Source organism: Podarcis raffonei, chromosome 1 (genome assembly GCF_027172205.1).
Source record: "Podarcis raffonei isolate rPodRaf1 chromosome 1, rPodRaf1.pri, whole genome shotgun sequence".
Taxonomy (NCBI): Eukaryota; Metazoa; Chordata; class Lepidosauria; order Squamata; family Lacertidae; genus Podarcis; species Podarcis raffonei.
The window spans coordinates 89,974,188-89,990,494 of NC_070602.1; the positions used below are offsets into that span (position 1 = coordinate 89,974,188).

General features: G+C 42.5%; 1 protein-coding gene across 5 annotated transcripts in view; it reads left to right on the forward strand.

Annotated features, from left to right (window-relative positions):
- RALB (RAS like proto-oncogene B) overlaps positions 1-16,307 on the forward strand; it is a 29,843-nt gene continuing 13,536 nt past the window's right edge. The window contains exon 1 of one of the 5 annotated variants that reach the window (XM_053403143.1): positions 1-159. The gene's annotated coding sequence lies outside the window, so the exon portion shown is untranslated. The other 4 variants (XM_053403179.1, XM_053403159.1, XM_053403152.1 and 1 more) reach the window with 4 other exon arrangements.

A 16,307-nucleotide genomic window follows, 5' to 3' on the forward strand; every position in this document is an offset into this window, starting at 1 on the left:
CTCTTACAGAAAGCTAGACACACTAAACAAGTGGACTGCTCTGTTCTGAACATAAGACAATTTATGTGTGGCTTTTGCCTGTTTCATTCAGTCCTGAAGAATTTGATTCAAGGAATCTGAATTCACCACAGTTCAAAGGAAGGGAGAATCCCAAGCACGGTGAGTACAGCCAACGTAGTATGCTTTGAGTCATAAGGAGGGAGTTTAGAAATTCAAATGTGTGTTGCAAATGTGAAATATTGTCTCTATTGCAAACTCAAGAAGGTTGTTCGGTATGGTGAAAACATCAGCTTTAATTTAAAAACCCACATGTATAGTTCTAAATCTTGGATCCCTTAAGATGTGTTCAGTGCTCTCTTCTCTCTGTCTCTCACAGTCTCTGTCTCTCTGGGTTGTTGTTGTTTGCAGGGGGGACCCTCGTTGAAAATATCTAGCAAAGTAGACTAGAAGTCAGAAATTTTCACTCAGAAAAGCTCTATCACATATGGGGGGGGGGAATGAACACAACCTTCTCAAGTTTTAAGATTGTGCAATATGGCTTTGACACAAATTCAAAAAAAATCCTCACAAATATCCACAATGTAATTCAGCTTCAGCACCTAGATTTTGAGCCTAACAATGAAGCATTCTAAAGAGCCTGTTACACATTTGGTTGCAAGTATTTTAAAAATTAGTTGGTTCAGTAAAATGGCACGTTTTTCATTTTGTAGGATCAATGAAACCACTAATGCCCAGGACCCAACATTCCCATCTGTGTACTAGACTTACTTTCATTAGTGCAGTAAACACAGTGGGTTTGATCTAATCTAATTGTGACTGCATCCCAAAGAAATCAGCCTGAAATGTTAATCATGGCTTAGATTCCATTAATTCCAAAAGGAACTTACAATGCAATCCTAGGCATATTAAATCAGAAGGAAATTCCACTATGTTATATAGGACTTACTCCCATGTAAGCCCCATGGAACTCAATGTGACTTATGTGTGAAGAGATATGTACAGGATTGCATGATTACTTTAGATCTATCTCTATGTATGTATTGGCTCAATGCTTCAATTCTGTGCACACTTATATGGGAGTAAATTCCATTGAACATTGTGGAATTTACTTCCAAGTAACCATGGACAGGATTGTTCTACTTAGGAGTAAGGATGGAGGATAAATTTCATTCAGTTCATATTTAAAGCTGAATGTATCAAATCTGCACTTTTTGAAACAAAATGTGAACCAAAACATAGCTGTCCTCCTAAAAATTGCACTTATCTGAATATTGCAATGTAGTTCTCTATCCAGTGTTTGCAAAATTGCATCTATTAGGAGAAATTGTGTGTAAAAATGAAGGCATTGGTGAAAATAACATACAAAAAATGCATTATGATAGGGGAAATTGCTTGCAAAAATGTGTACATTGGTCAATAAAATGTAAATAAAATGTATTTATTAGGAGAAAATTACAGAAATATGCTGCTGAATTTTCATGAGAATTTTTTAAAATTGCAAATTGCTGCAAAGTACGGAGAGCTGAATTTAGACTGCTTGCTTGCACAACAGGAATCTGCTTACCCAACAGAATTTCTGGTTTCTCCCCCCCCCACACCTCCTCCCCATGCCCACCCAAACCTGGAGGGTCCCCCAAACCTCTGGAGCAAATTATGAAGGGACACACAGGGGTGTAAGGGAAGGAAAAGCCCTATTCTATGAGCAGAAATACTGTCATGCTACATTGGATTTCACCTCCTGAAATGAATGGGATGTACATTCCAATGATGGTGCTAAATAACTCCTAGTTTCATTGTACAGCTCCAGCCAAAGGAACTGTGCCAGATGATTTAGTGTGCTGTCTGGTTCTCAGAATCATTAGTGGAGTTTCCTATCAGCAGTTGTGTCAACACACTGCTCTTCCTGCTGATTCAGGAACAAACAGTTTCATGCTAAGTGATGAGGATTCCAATGAGAACATGACTCTGTACTAAAGTGCTCTGATGGGCACATCTTCTCGCAGAACATCTTTCGTGGAACTGATAAATCAACTAAGCTTACCAGAGCGAAACAAAACACATTATTCAAAATGGTTTTCTGTCAGTCTCAACTCATTTTTAAAGCACAGAGGCTGAGCAAATGCATCAGTGTGAATTGTTGACATGGCTTAGCACAAGGACAAAAAAGTTCTGGTTTGGGGAGCTGTGTGGACTGAGGGTGGGTATAATATTATACTCTAATCTAAGAATAACTAGGTAGCTGCCAGGTTGTATGTGTGGCATATTCTAAGGACATAATTCAACAGACCTAAGTGTGGGGGGGTGCTGTCAGGGCAGGACTTTGGGGCAGAAGGCCATGACCCCACCCAGGCAGGATGAGCAGAATGGTCCCCAAATGCTGCAGGACTGGCTTGCCATAGAAGTGTAGATTTAGAAGGTACCTCAAGGGTCATCTAGTCCAACCTCCTGCAATGCAGGAATCACAGCTAAAGAATACCCAAAAGATGGCCATCCAACCTCTGTTTAAAAACCTCCAGTGAAGGAGAGTCTACCACCTACGAAGGTGGTTCATTCCACTATAAAAGAGCTCTTAACCACCAGGACATTCTTTTTCCCAATGTTTAGTCAGAATCTCCATTCTTGTTACTTGAATCCATTCGTTTGGGTCCTACCACGTAGAACAGCAGAAAATAGGCTTCCTCCATCTTCCATGTGACAGCCATTCAGATAGCTGAAGATGGCTATCATATCAACTTTCTGTCATCCCTTATCCAGGCTCAACATACCCAGTTATTCGTAAGAATCCTTCTTCATAAGTCCTAGTTTCCAGACCCTTTGTCATCCTTTGCACATCCTTTGTCAATATCCTTCTCAAATTGTGGTGCCCAGAACTGGACTCAGTATTCCAGGCAGGGTTTGACCAAGGTGGAATAGAAAATGCAGAAAGTAATGCAGAAAGAAACCACCACCACTGTAAGTCCATAGTGTGAAATTACCCAACTGCACCCCTGTGGGGATAGGCTAGTGCAGGGGTATGCATCCTAAGGACCGGGGGCCGGATGTGACCCATTCACCTTCTCAATCCGGCCCGTGGATGGTCCGGGAATCGGCGTATATTTACATGAGTAGTAGTAGTAATAATAATAATAATAATAATAATAATAATAATAATAATAATTTATTATTTGTACCCCGCCCATCTGGCTGGGTTTCCCCAGCCACTCTGGGCGGCTTCCAACAAAGATTAAAAATACATTAAAAGTAGAATGTGTCCTTTTATTTAAAATGCATCTCTGGGGCATTGGAATTTGTTCATTCCCCCCCCCCCAAAAAAAAAAAATATAGTCCGGCCCACCACATGGTCTGAGGGACGGTGGACTGGCCCATGGCTGAAAAAGGTTGCTGAACCCTGGGCTAGTGTGACCGAATGCTGCCCCATAGGAAAAACAATACAAAGAACATTGCAAACTAGTAGACTGGGGAGAATGCTAGATTGGATCTTTTTGTTTGGCTTGTCGTTTTTCTGTGTAGAAGGGTTTTTGGGAGGGGTATAGGGAACCCTTCGATCACGTCATGCTGCACCTGCATTTATAATGTTGCAGTTTTACCTCCCCAGTGAGAACAAGGAACTATTTTTAGGGTAGTAAATAGACTGTTGTGCTTGGACTAGGTAGCCTACTGCAAATAAAGGCACTTCTGGCACAGTGCATAAAAAGTCAAATACAAGGGAAGGGTGGAGAGAATTTGCTTTTCTGATAGCACATCATACAGTAAGCAATTTTGCTTTCTTCCTGTCACCCTTGGAAAGAACTTGCCTTTCCTGGAAAGAATTCATCAATCTGTTTTACTCATCCAGTATCTTCCTTTTAAAAAAAACAAAAAACACTTATGTTGCAGAAACAAGCACTCTTTTCTGTTTTTAAATAACTTTCTCCACTCACGACTTATGAAATATTAAATATGTTGCATGACTTATAAGTGGGATAGCAAGCACTCCTTAAGGAGAAACCTACCTTGTTGCTGAGCCTTCTTGCAAAGGAAAGCAGTCTCCTGTCCTTTAAATAGTTGTGTGTGGATTTTGGTAGGTGAAAATGCTACGCTTCCTGCAATCCCTCCCACCCATGAGACCTCTGCCTTTTAATAATACTGTGATTATGATTTAATAGATAGAAGATAGGGTGCAGCAGAACGGGAGAGACAACAACTCCCTGGAAAAAGGGGTGGGAAGTCAATAAAAATAAGAGAAAAGATCCCAGGGTGGGGTAGGGAGAGAACTCTGTATTTGAGTGTGATTGCTCTTTAAATCCAAGGGTGTAGGTGCAAATGTCACTTAATGCAGATTAGTTACTCTTTAACACAATTTGAGCACCCTTCTGTTCATGCAGATGGGATTTCTCCAGAGCAGAGCACTCACATGAGTTTATTTTCTCCACTCTACAAAATCAGGAGGGAAGACACCCTTTCATCAGCTGGAATGTTCCCATTTTTCCATGCTTCCTTGACACCATAATGTTTCATACACAGAATTAATTTACATTGCTAGGTCTAAAGTCATCTGTACTGTTTGGAGCGTTTATGCCTTCAAAATTGTAAAATAACAAGCTGATTCTTTGATACCCGATGTATCTCTGTTGTTCCCTAAGGAAGGCAGCCCTTCTTAGGATACTGCATGCTGATTCATGGATTTAACACTGCCCTTATGTTGATCTGAGACAGATTTCTTTCCTCAGTAGACACCCAGTTTTGCCCACAAATAGAGGAGGAAAATTCCAGCTTTTCTGTTATATAATATATGCTCTTTAAAATATTTACACAGCCAGCCATGGTGAAGTCTTCCAGGGAATAGCAGGCCTAAAACTGTAAACTGTATCTATCTATCTATCTATCTATCTATCTATCTATCTATCTATCTATCTATCTATCTAAGTACAAATACTCTGTTAGGAACAAAGAATGTAATCATTCATTCTGCAGACACCATTCCAGTAGAGCTAAGCAGGGAATGGTTAATAAACCCAGGGAGAGTACATTTCCTGTTGCTCAGTGGCAATTGCTGAGGAAGCTTGCTTAATCCATCAACAGAGCTGAGTTAACTCTCGATGGAAGGGAAACAATTGTAATTTCCTTTAAGGTATGTCTAAAAGAAAGAGAAAAATAAATCCCAAACTGTATCAAGGCCTTCTTTGCACATAATAATTCCAGAATGGTTACCCAGATTTTCCATTCTGATACAATTTTGTTTTTCTTGGGATTTTGAGTTTCTTATCTGCATGAACACGGAATTCTCGGTTTTGCAGTTACGCCTCCTTGCTGATCAACTCTGGTTTCTCATGTGTCACGGTAGCAGAATGCTAAGAGCAGCACTGCAATATAGCATTCTCTGCTTACACCTTAATAAACTGACCCTGTGTTCTGATATCATCATAATGCATTTTTTCCTCATTTTGAATAGATGCCATTTGGGGCATACACTATAGTATATGTGAGAATTCCACCCAACTGTTAAAGGTTTAGCTGGGAATCATTAATGCACTCTTCCCATCTGCTGTACGTAAAATGCAGACCTGTATCTGCTGAGTAACAGGCAGCAATCTAGCAGGTACAGGTCTGCATTTCTATGTACACAGAGCTTCTGTAAAGTGAAAAAGGTGGTGTGTTTAGAAACCAGCTGTTTAAAACAGCAATCCTAGCAAGTTTCTAGCACAACTTTCAATAGGGGGTGGAGGTTATGAAATGTATGTCATGGGTTAATTTCTAAATAAAGAGAATATGCATGAAATGAGAGAGCGGCAGGGTGTGTGTGTGTGGAGAGATTATTTGGATGTCTGAGCAACTAGTGGTTCATTGTGATACGCACAAGCTTCAGTGGGCCTTGTGTTTACAAGCTTCCTGTTCCAGGACAGCCACAAGGGAATCATGGACATTTGCTTTAATTTTTTATTAATTGTGGTGTATTATTTTATCTGAACCCAACTAATCAGTTTAACTTAATTGTGGTTTGTTTGAAACAAGGCATCCTCAAGCCATGGGTTGTGAATCTGGTTTCTTTCAATAAAGCATAGTTAAGATTAAACACTAAACTGCAATTCATGAAAAGCAGAAGTGATTTCTCCTTGAGGTTGTTCCAGAGGAGGAGAGAGGAAATATATACACCCAAAGCTTACTGCAGTTCCCAGGGCCGTCTTAAGCATTTCCGGCGCCCCCCTCCTTCCCAGAGTTGCCAACCTTTTTGAGGGAGGACGGCGCTGCTGGCGACGCGCCCAGCTCTGTGGGGCTGGAGGAGGCAGGCAACGGCTGGAGGGAAGCTCCTCCAGTGGGGAAGAGGCAGAGGTGGACGCGGTAGCTCCAGGCTCAGCTAGCCGCTTCATGCTGTGGTGGCTACAGCAGGCAGAGGCTCTGGGCGTGGCGCTGCTTTGGCACAGCATGGCGGAGGCGGGCAAGAGCGGTGAGCTGATGCTGGGAGGCACCACATCCAGCCTCCGCCTCTTCCCTGGCGCCCTCAAGAACTAGGCGCCCTGCGCCACTAGCCTCTATGGGTAAGATGCCCCTGGCAGTTCCCTCCCATCACAATAAACTATTATTTGTAGCAGTGTCTGAACTGGGCCAGACTGTGAATGTTCTGTAGCAAGGGAACCAGGCCTTCAGAAGCTCCCTTCTTTATTAGAACTTCCCATCTTGCCAAACAAAGTCCTGGCATTCAGAATAGTTTCCAGGGGTGAATCCCGTAAATGCAGCCTCAAATCAAGTCCAGTAATACACTTTTCGAGCTTCTTTCCAAAAGAAGCCCTGCTGCCCAGAAACATTTTGGGGAATGGGAAAAGGCAGCTGGGGTGGAGGGACAGTTATATTTTTTCTAAAATTTATCAGATCAGACAATGAGCCTCCACATCCATTTTTGCTGCAGATGCTTTACACGGGTGTGTAGCAGACTTGAACATATTTGCATAAGAGATAGCTGGACTTCCTGCCAACTTCCGTATCAGTTTGATAACAATAGTTTTGGAAGAAGCATGTCAGGGTCAATAAAAGAAATTTGGCCTCAGGAAAGTTGTAAACAAAGAAAAAGGTGGTTCCTCTCTTTCTGTTTCCTGTTTCCTTGACAGGCTGCGCTTCCTTTTGTTTAATTACCACATCATGCGGATATGTGCATCAACACCTAAATCAGAAGTGGGCAACCCTTTTCCAGTTGAAAGCCTCATACCCTCCAGGGCTATCTGTGGGGTGGGGGTGGGGGGTCACATGCTGGTGATAGGCATCCCTGCTTTTGACTTTCAAGCATCTCTTCAAAACTTTTTGGCACTGACAGGCCTTCACAGCTGTTTAGCTTTTGATTAACCAGTCACTGTAACGGTTATCTGCATTTTAAATTTTTTATTGATGTTTTATAATGTACACTGCTTTGATATTTTATGTTATGGTGGTGCAGAAATACTTCTATAGATAAATGACGGCCAGGACTAAAGTCCAAATTGGATAGGTTTGCTGCTTTTTCTTTCTCTCTCTGCCACCACTTTCTGTCTGTCTGTCCCCACTCCCTCTCTATTATTCCCTTCCCTTTCCCCATCTTTCCCCAGTAGGCTGACAAGAGAGAGACAAATTGCTCTTGCCAGAGGCTTGAACTGATCACTTGCAGAGAACTTTTGAAACTGGGTCGAGGGCACAGGTTGCATGCCACTCACTTGCATGATCAACAGCTGGGGCAGCGCTGACTTGTCTGTAGGAAGCCTGGACAATGGAAGCAGCAGGGTATCAGAAGATAAAAATCTGGGTCACCTTGGAGATCTGAGACTCAGGAAAAGGAAAGCAGCTCACGTATTGCTTCTCCTGCCAGAAATTACCCCTGTAGCACCATCTTTCAGTAGGTTAGGAAATTGTGACTTGCATGCAAGGACACAAGAAGGGATTCCCCCGCCCCCCCCGTTCCGCCCTGTATTCATCGCACATCATTATTTGTGCTCTGCTACAGTTCACTTTCTGCCAAAAACTAAGTTACTTGTCTCACTTTCCACTGCAGAAAAATTATGTAAGTAATCATGTAAATTATGTAGTCAGTATGTTATCCCACCCCAAAACTACACACACAATGAAAATGGGGTGTGTGATGTAATCAATTTCTTATCAAATGGGGGAAATGACAGTGAATACAGATTATATTTGGTGGACTGAATTTACAAGTAATAATTACTTTTGCACTGAAAAAATAAAAAGGTAATGATATGTAAGACATATCACACAATGAACAACGTTTCCTTTAATATTAAAGTGAATGTGTGTGTGTGAGAGAAAGGCTTAGATTTGTTGTGGCATGAACTGGGTTGTGCACACAGCACCATCTGCGCACAGCCAATTGCACATGCAATTTGTAAAGGCTGTATGAGCTGCATGAACATGTCTGATCTCCACACAAATCCAATGCAGACATGCCCTTATCATTTTCCATTGCACATTAAGATCCTTTGGGCCCAACTACCTTTAACATCCACAATCCAACCCATAATCTATAAGTGGGTGTGATGCCTTTCCCTATGATTAGAACATGGGCTGGATATGTGGATCTGATTAAATTTCATGAATTTAATTTGAGAATGGGTAATTTGGGCCCCTATTGGCTACTGTAGACTAATTGGATGACTGAAATATAGCCTAATAAACTAAGAGCAACAACAGCGGAGCTGGTTTTTATAAAATCCACTTTCCTGTGAACTGAAAGTCAAACAACAACCTCCACCACTGCCCAGCCCTGTGATGAATGGGAAATCTCTGGGGGAATTTGTGGGAAAGTAGCAGCTATAAACGTGTGCAGAGAGACTCAGTGGATTATGGCTGATGCCAGAAAAGCATCCTCTCACTTGCTAATAAAAGATGCAACAGCATGTTCAGAGGCTTTGGGAAAGGTAAAGCACAATTGCTGAATCCAACACGTACAAGCCGTGATTACTGCAATCAGCACCTGCCTGTGTGCCTCACCCCACAAAAAACGCAATCAAGAGATCCTTCATTTATGAAAGGCCATGGAAAAACCCTGGCACAGGTGGGGGAGGGGAAAGAGGAGGAATGACAGCCTGTGTTACTCTCTCCCCTTAGGCTGCAGGCTTTTAGTTAATGTGGGGAAGGCATTGAACACAAAAAAGTAACTAAATACTAAAATATCTACAATCTGAAGGAAACATATAATTATGTCAGGGAACCAAGAAAATACTGGTTGGAGCAGGGTCAACCCCAGTGTTTTCCAACACAAAATCCCAGTTTGAACTATGGTGACATTGTGTGAGTGCTGTAGAAAAGATGTGGATGAACAGCACCAATTCCAAAGTAAACTCCCATCTTGAATCATCTGTTACTTACAAAAACAAAAGTGGATGCTTTCTATCTCTGCATTTGATGCACAAAATGGGGGCAGAGGAGAGCATGTTCACCTGAAGTTTGAACAGGCACTTTCTCATAGCCCCAAACCACCACTTCCTGTTTCAACTGAGCTTGCTGGAAATTTCCCTAGGCATGTTAACCACTGATACATTTGAAGTGTATCTGCGTCTGATTTCAGGTCACTTCCAGACCTGTTTATTGAACAGTCATCCTAATTTATTTGTGGGAAGTTTAGATGATGTTGGTTATCCATTGAGCATTCGTTCTGATTTGTTTGCCAGGAGCTTAGATGACATTGAGTCAAGCAAATGTTATCCCATGCTTTCAAGGATGTTTTCCTGTCAACTTCCTTTTTGCAAAAAGTCTGATCTTCTGATGTTCACTGTGCAAGACCTCCAAATCAACTCTGATTTCACAAGCTGAATTTGCCAGTTTGTGATTGAATCCTACCCCAAAAGAGTGACTGGCTGGAAGTGGTCTCAATGCAGCACTGCTGCACTACATTGGAAACACAGAAAACGTCCAGAAAAGGGCAGATAGTTCCCCACCAGGAACCTGAAGGAGAATTTAGGAAGTGAAGTTCACTCACACTTAGCTTCATTCCAGGAGCACAGTTTCATTCTGCTTAATTTTCTGCATTTCAAATTCCTGTTAAGGCAGGACACTAAAAAAAATAAAAATGGCAACCTTGATCCAGCTTCTCTTCCCTTCCCCATAAATCATGATGAGCAAAGTTCCTCCCAATTTCAAAAGGGCAAAAAAAAAAAAGAACACCCCCCCAAAAAAACACTGTATTCTGCCAGTCCCCCCAAGCACTCACTCAGAATTCCCAGTTGACATTGGCCAGTGTCAAAATTGTAGAAACGAGTCAGTCTGGATTCCTGACCTATCAATTTTTCAGTATGCTATTTCACTGTTGGGCATAACTGACCTTTTCATTCACTTTTTGATCAGAAAATGAATGCTGATGTACTTGTCAGAAGATGTTAGCACATTAGAACAAAGCGTGAGAACAGAGGATGGAAAGCAAATCCAAATGAAAAATGTCTTACTGACCCAAAGAGAGGCTTTGATGTTACACACAGAATAATTACTTCTCTGTTGTGCTTGCACCTGTTTACACAGGAACTGAAAAGACTCCGCACCTCAGTTGTGGTCAGTAGGTTACATTCTGTTCCCCTTGTCCATATGCTATGCTTAGAGTCCAGGAATTAAATGGAAGGCCTATTCTGAAAGGACCAATGGACCCATTTAGTCCAGCATCCTATTCTCACAGTCGCTGACCAGATGCCTGTGGGAAGCACACAAACTGGACCTTTTTTGGGGGGGGGAGCAAGATAGGAAATAAATAAATAGTGGACAAGCCTGATGAGAGGATTTGCTGCCAGCCCTAAGTGAAAGAAGTGGCAGCCTGGCAGGGAATTGTCTAGAGCACACCATTACATCTGACCTGGTCCTGTGTCTGCAGGAAATATCCCAAGCACCTTGTTAACAAATCACTCTTGAGCTGCCTCCTCGTAATACAACAGTGCCCAGGAAACACTTTTCCTGCTTTCTCCACTTTTCTTCCTTCTGGCTTTATATTGTTGTTGTTTAGTCATTTAGTTGTGTCCGACTCTTCATGACCCCATGGACCAGAGCATGCCAGGCACTCCTGTCTTCCACTGCCTCCCACAGTTTGGTCAAACTCATGCTGGTAGCTTCAAGAACACTGTCCAACCATCTCGTCCTCTGTCGTCCCCTATCCTTGTGCCCTCCATCTTTCCCAACATCAGGGTCTTTTCCAGGGAGTCTTCTCTTCTCATGAGGTGGCCAAAGTATTGGAGCCTCAGCTTCACGATCTGGCCTTCCAGTGAGCACTCAGGGCTGATTTCCTTAAGAATGGATAGGTTTGATCTTCTTGCAGTCCATGGGACTCTCAAGAGTCTCCTCCAGCACCATAATTCAAAAGCTTTATATTAATGCATCACATTAGATAGATGGGAAGTTATTTTTGCTAATGCTGGCAGGTAGATCCCACAATATTGCCTTAAAAGCTGTGCTGTGCACACACCTTACCTTGGCTTTTTGCAACACAATACTTTCCATGTTTACTCAGAAGTCCCACTGAGTTCAGTGAGTACTTCTTTGACTCAAACCCCAAGTCTATTTGCTTAAAGAGGTTAACTTCCAAGTAAGTGTTAACAACAGAACTAGAGCCTTAAAGGCCTACCTTTATTGATTTGGAACTGAAAGCCAGTGCAAAACAAGGCATTCAGCAAGGTTACGTGGTAAATTTCAGTATCAGCCTACCCTACTCACAAGATAAGTGTTATAAGCCTTGAGACACGTAAATGGCTCATTAAGCAGTAGAGTTAATTGAATGCCTGAGTGAGACTATTATAGACAGTGTGTGCTAGTGATTTACCACTGACATAATTAGCTGGTGGTAGTTTGGCTTCTAATGAAAATATAATTTCAACTGCTGCTGACAATTAAAAAAACCAAAAACACTATCTGCTGTAAACTGATTAAGAAGATAGCAGAGCTGATCTACAATATTTGTCTAACAGAAAGCATGCTCTCCCTTTTTCTGCCCTAAAGCAGAAAAAAGTGTAGCTCTGGCATTTTAATATGTGAGGGAAACCAAAGCTGCATATCAGATGGTGTGGAATCACCTTCAGTATGTCTTTGTTGCAATAACTGAAGAGTTCCATACATGCCCATTATTTATTTATTTATTTATTTACTTTTAAAATATGGTTATGCCTGTACATATACAAGAGGTAAATATACAACATACATGTATATAATAAAACTGTAATGATAACAAAAACAGCACAGCTATATTCTTCCTTCATGCTGCTATTCAGGGTGATAAAATCATAATGGTCAAGTCAGTAAAGAGTTCTTTCATATGTTCTGAAGTTGTCACATTAAGAGCAATGGGACCTCTCTGGGAAGATTTTGGTTTAAGCCTGTTTGGAAATGTAAAAAGTTGGATATTATTTTCATACGTTCTAAGAGTTTTCCAGGTACCTACTTCCTCCACCTGCCTTTTTCTTTTCATTTTATTTAACACATTAACTGTACAGGAAACCTTAAAATAAATCACAGGACATGATATTTGTCAGCAATAGAGAGCAAACATTGCAGTGTATCCTCACCTCCTAACATGAGTGCTCCATCTCAGAGTCGACCTAAACTTTGGGGACACTCCGTTCCACTAAGAACCCCCAACTGACTCTCTAGCACTCCAGGCTACTTAGAATGCTCATTCTTCATTAAGATGTAATGTAGTGTATGTGTGTTAAAAATAGTAGTTCTACAAACCTTGGGATTCCCCGAAACATTATACCACCTCTCTCTTGTTTCAGTTCCAGTTTGGTTGGCACTCACTACCTATGCATTATTCTACTGGGAATGATCTGGAATGCCAAGGAACATATTTCTAGAGGGGTAATTGTGTGAGTCTCTTGCACCCCCAAAAATCAAAGCCTCTTGTGGAAACTTAAAGACTAACAAATGTCTTGTGGATGAGGCATCTGATCAAGGCCTGTATTTTAAAATGAGCTTAAAGATATATTTGCAAATGTTTGTATGTTTTATGCCAGGCAGAAAAGCAGCTGGCTAAGGACTTTGGCAGATGTTTATCCTCCTGGACAAGGCCCCCCCTGATTTATAGCAGGAGCCAAAATTCTCAAAGTTGTAAAAGGGAATTATAGGCTGGGAGCAAAGGTTACACTGACCCTGCATATTACAGAATACAATCAAGCTGCAAAAACACCAATTAAGAGTTAGTAAATAGTAGGATTTATTGTTTAACAGAAAATAATACCATGTGCCTCCCGTTAGAGACTAGCCACATTTTCCTAAGGTTAAAGGGCAAGAGCTAATGGGAAAAGCAGCTGGCTGGGAAAGGAGGGTGTAAACTGAAGAGTTTTACTTTGAAAATCCCTTTTCTTCTAAAAAGCTATCTATGTCAATGTATGAGATTTGTTGGCTTAAATGTAATTATGCAAAGGATTTAGAAAGTAAGAAATGTTAGATTCTTATGTTAGATTCTCATTTCATTGATGGTGTGTGAGAATGTGAACCCAAGATCTCTGTTTAAGACAAAATGTAAGACCATGAGCCATCTGTTTTAGCCATCTATTTTGGAATGGAGGGGCAACAAGGGCAAAAGGTGATCTGGTAATTAAGGTGCCTTGTCGAGGCAAATGTAAGACATATGGCTACTTGTCTGCCATTTATGGATATAAGGAAATATAGCTCTTTGTCTCCCATAAAAGGTAATAGGAAATGGGTGTATCTTTTATGATTGGTTCTAGCAAACAGCCAATAGGAATTTCAACCAGGCTGATTGGACAGAGGCAGCCAAAGGAGGAGCAAGGGGGCTGGGCTGAGGAAATATAAGTGCTGGCCATCAGGGCTGGAGGATGGGCAGAGCTTTGGTAACCATATACCACTGTGCCTATCATTTATTTGTCTGACAAATAAATTATTATTTTAATTTCTCTATTGCTGCGTCGAGTATTTCATTCCAGCTAAGCGTTAACCACAAGCAGGGTGCTACATGGACTCAAGCCCAGTTTGCTCTTATGTACCCTGATCTCCAAGCAGTTTCAGTTCATACCCTGGGTTGTTTCCATGGAATGAAGCCACTAAAGGTTTGGTGTCCCTTTGTGATCTAGGGTTATATTTACGCCTTTAGGTAGAAATCCGCTTGAATGCCAACAGATGCCCCAAAGTTCACTGCTTCCCATTGGATTTTGAGGGGGGTGCAGCCAACCCACAAATTTTTGTTAGCTCCTACCATCTAGTACTCAAGCTTCTTTCTCTGACTCTGTGTGCCTCTTGAAAACTATGAGTTTATTATACTCTGACAATCTGATGACAGAACTTCCAGCCAGGGAGGAAGAAAGATATGCTGACGTTTTACTACACTGCCTGTCATCTTCTAGAAGTGTGTCCAGCAATTCAGTTTCTGTGACACAGGCCAAGTCTATTTTTCTGAAGAAAAGAGACATTTTAGCAGACCTCTTCTGTAGACCCCAATCTTACAATTATACAGGGTGTTCAAAAAGTAACTATACACCTATGGACAATGTAATACATAGCAGGTGTATAGTTACTTTTCGAACACCCTGTAGAATCACAAGTTTGGAGGGGACAACTCCAGCCCATAGCAATATATTATATAGATATAATGTAACAAGCGTTCAGATTTCCTAACTGTACAGTACATGCAGAAGTGTTCACATAAACTTGCATATCTACTTGAAAACTAAGAAAAGTGATCTAAAAATGTGCATGTATTTTTTGGTGAGGAATCTTTTTTTCTAAAATACCAGTACCTTCTTGCTACTGGTACTTAACATAACCAGCTACCCATTAACATTTTCACTTGGAAAAAGGAATTTCCTTGCTATGAAGATGACTTATTTCTCTGATTACATATTGCACATTGCAGTTTCCAGTTTGGTTTAACATATTTTCCTTATTAAATTGGATTACCATTTTTGAATACCTGGTTGCACCTTTAACAAAGATCTGAGGCAATTAAATAGTAACAATTTTTATCTATATGCAAGGAAAAGCTTTGCCTGCTAACTTCTGCTGACAAAAACACTGGTACAGCTGCTGTTGTTGGACTACAACTCCCATCATCCCTAGCTAGCAGGACCAATGGTCAGGGATGCCACGAGTTGTAGTCCAAAAACAGCTGGGGATCAAACTCTGAGAAACAATGGACCAGACTTCAGCCTTACAGCCCTTTTCAAGGCGCCCAGGAAACGCGTATTACGACATATCGCCTTAAAAGCTTGAGATAAGAGTGAAAACCGTTGCAGATGTTGAGAAACCTCCCACTGTATTAATTCAAACTCGATCGGCACTTATTAATAGAAGTTGCCATGCCCATTTATTCCTTTATTTCGCAGCATTGTGCACGCAGCTCTACGCGTGGCTTACAATAAATAAGTCAGAAGGGTGAGTTGGGGGAATGCTCCAACTTAATGACGGGGGGGGGGACATCCCGGACTTCTTCCGCTCCCACTCCGTTCTCCTCGTTTTAAACGAATCATGTGAGTGTGTGAAAACGTCCTCTTCCGCCTCCGATTGGATAGTGCGTGGCACGTGACCGCCACCAACGTCCCACCCCGTCCCTTGTACGGACGGACCCTGGAGGTGATACGAGGATGCGCGTGGGAAGGACGTGGGCGTGAACGCGAGGGTAGGGGCGGGGCGGGATTCCTCCTCCCCCTCCTTTTTTTTTAAAGGAACACCCACACGCTGGAGATGCGGCGTTCGCTTGAAGTCGATTTGCGTGCTCCGTGGTGGTAATGGCGGGGGTGGGGTGGAATCGCGCGCGCGCTCGGGAAGGTCAGGCGCTCGCGCTCGCTGGCTGGTGTGTGGGCGTGTGTGGCTAGCGCGGGGCCGCGCTTTCATTGATTGGGGCGGTCTTACTGGGAGAGGGAGCGCGCGAGGGCGTGCGGAACGCGCGCAGCAAGGCAGCGGCACCCGCCCCACTAAGAAAACCGAGGCGGCGGCGGCGGCGCTGGAGGTGGCCAGCCCGGGGAGGTGAGGGGAGATTCGTTTGCTCCGGAGGTGGGGAAAAAGAAAAGCAGCAGCGAGGTGAGGGGGCGGGGTCATTTAATTATTATATGCATATATTCCAAAGGGATCCCCTCTTTCTTCCCTGGCAGGGAGGATGAGGCGAGAGGTGGTTGTAGTAAGTAAGGGCGGGTGGCTGGGCTGCTCCCGCTGCTGCAAATTGCGAAAGCGGGGGGGGGGGGGGAGATATTGAGCTTCTTTTCATTCAGTGCCCTTGTTTCCAGGGTGTGGGGTGTGTGGCAGGGGGAAGAGAAACTCAGCTGTTGACCTGGGAAAGTTGTGCGTGTGGCGCGGGGTGGGGGGGGGAGGGAGTTACCCCAAGCTGGAGAGACTTTTGCCATCTCTTTGCATTGCTCTCCGTGGGGTTT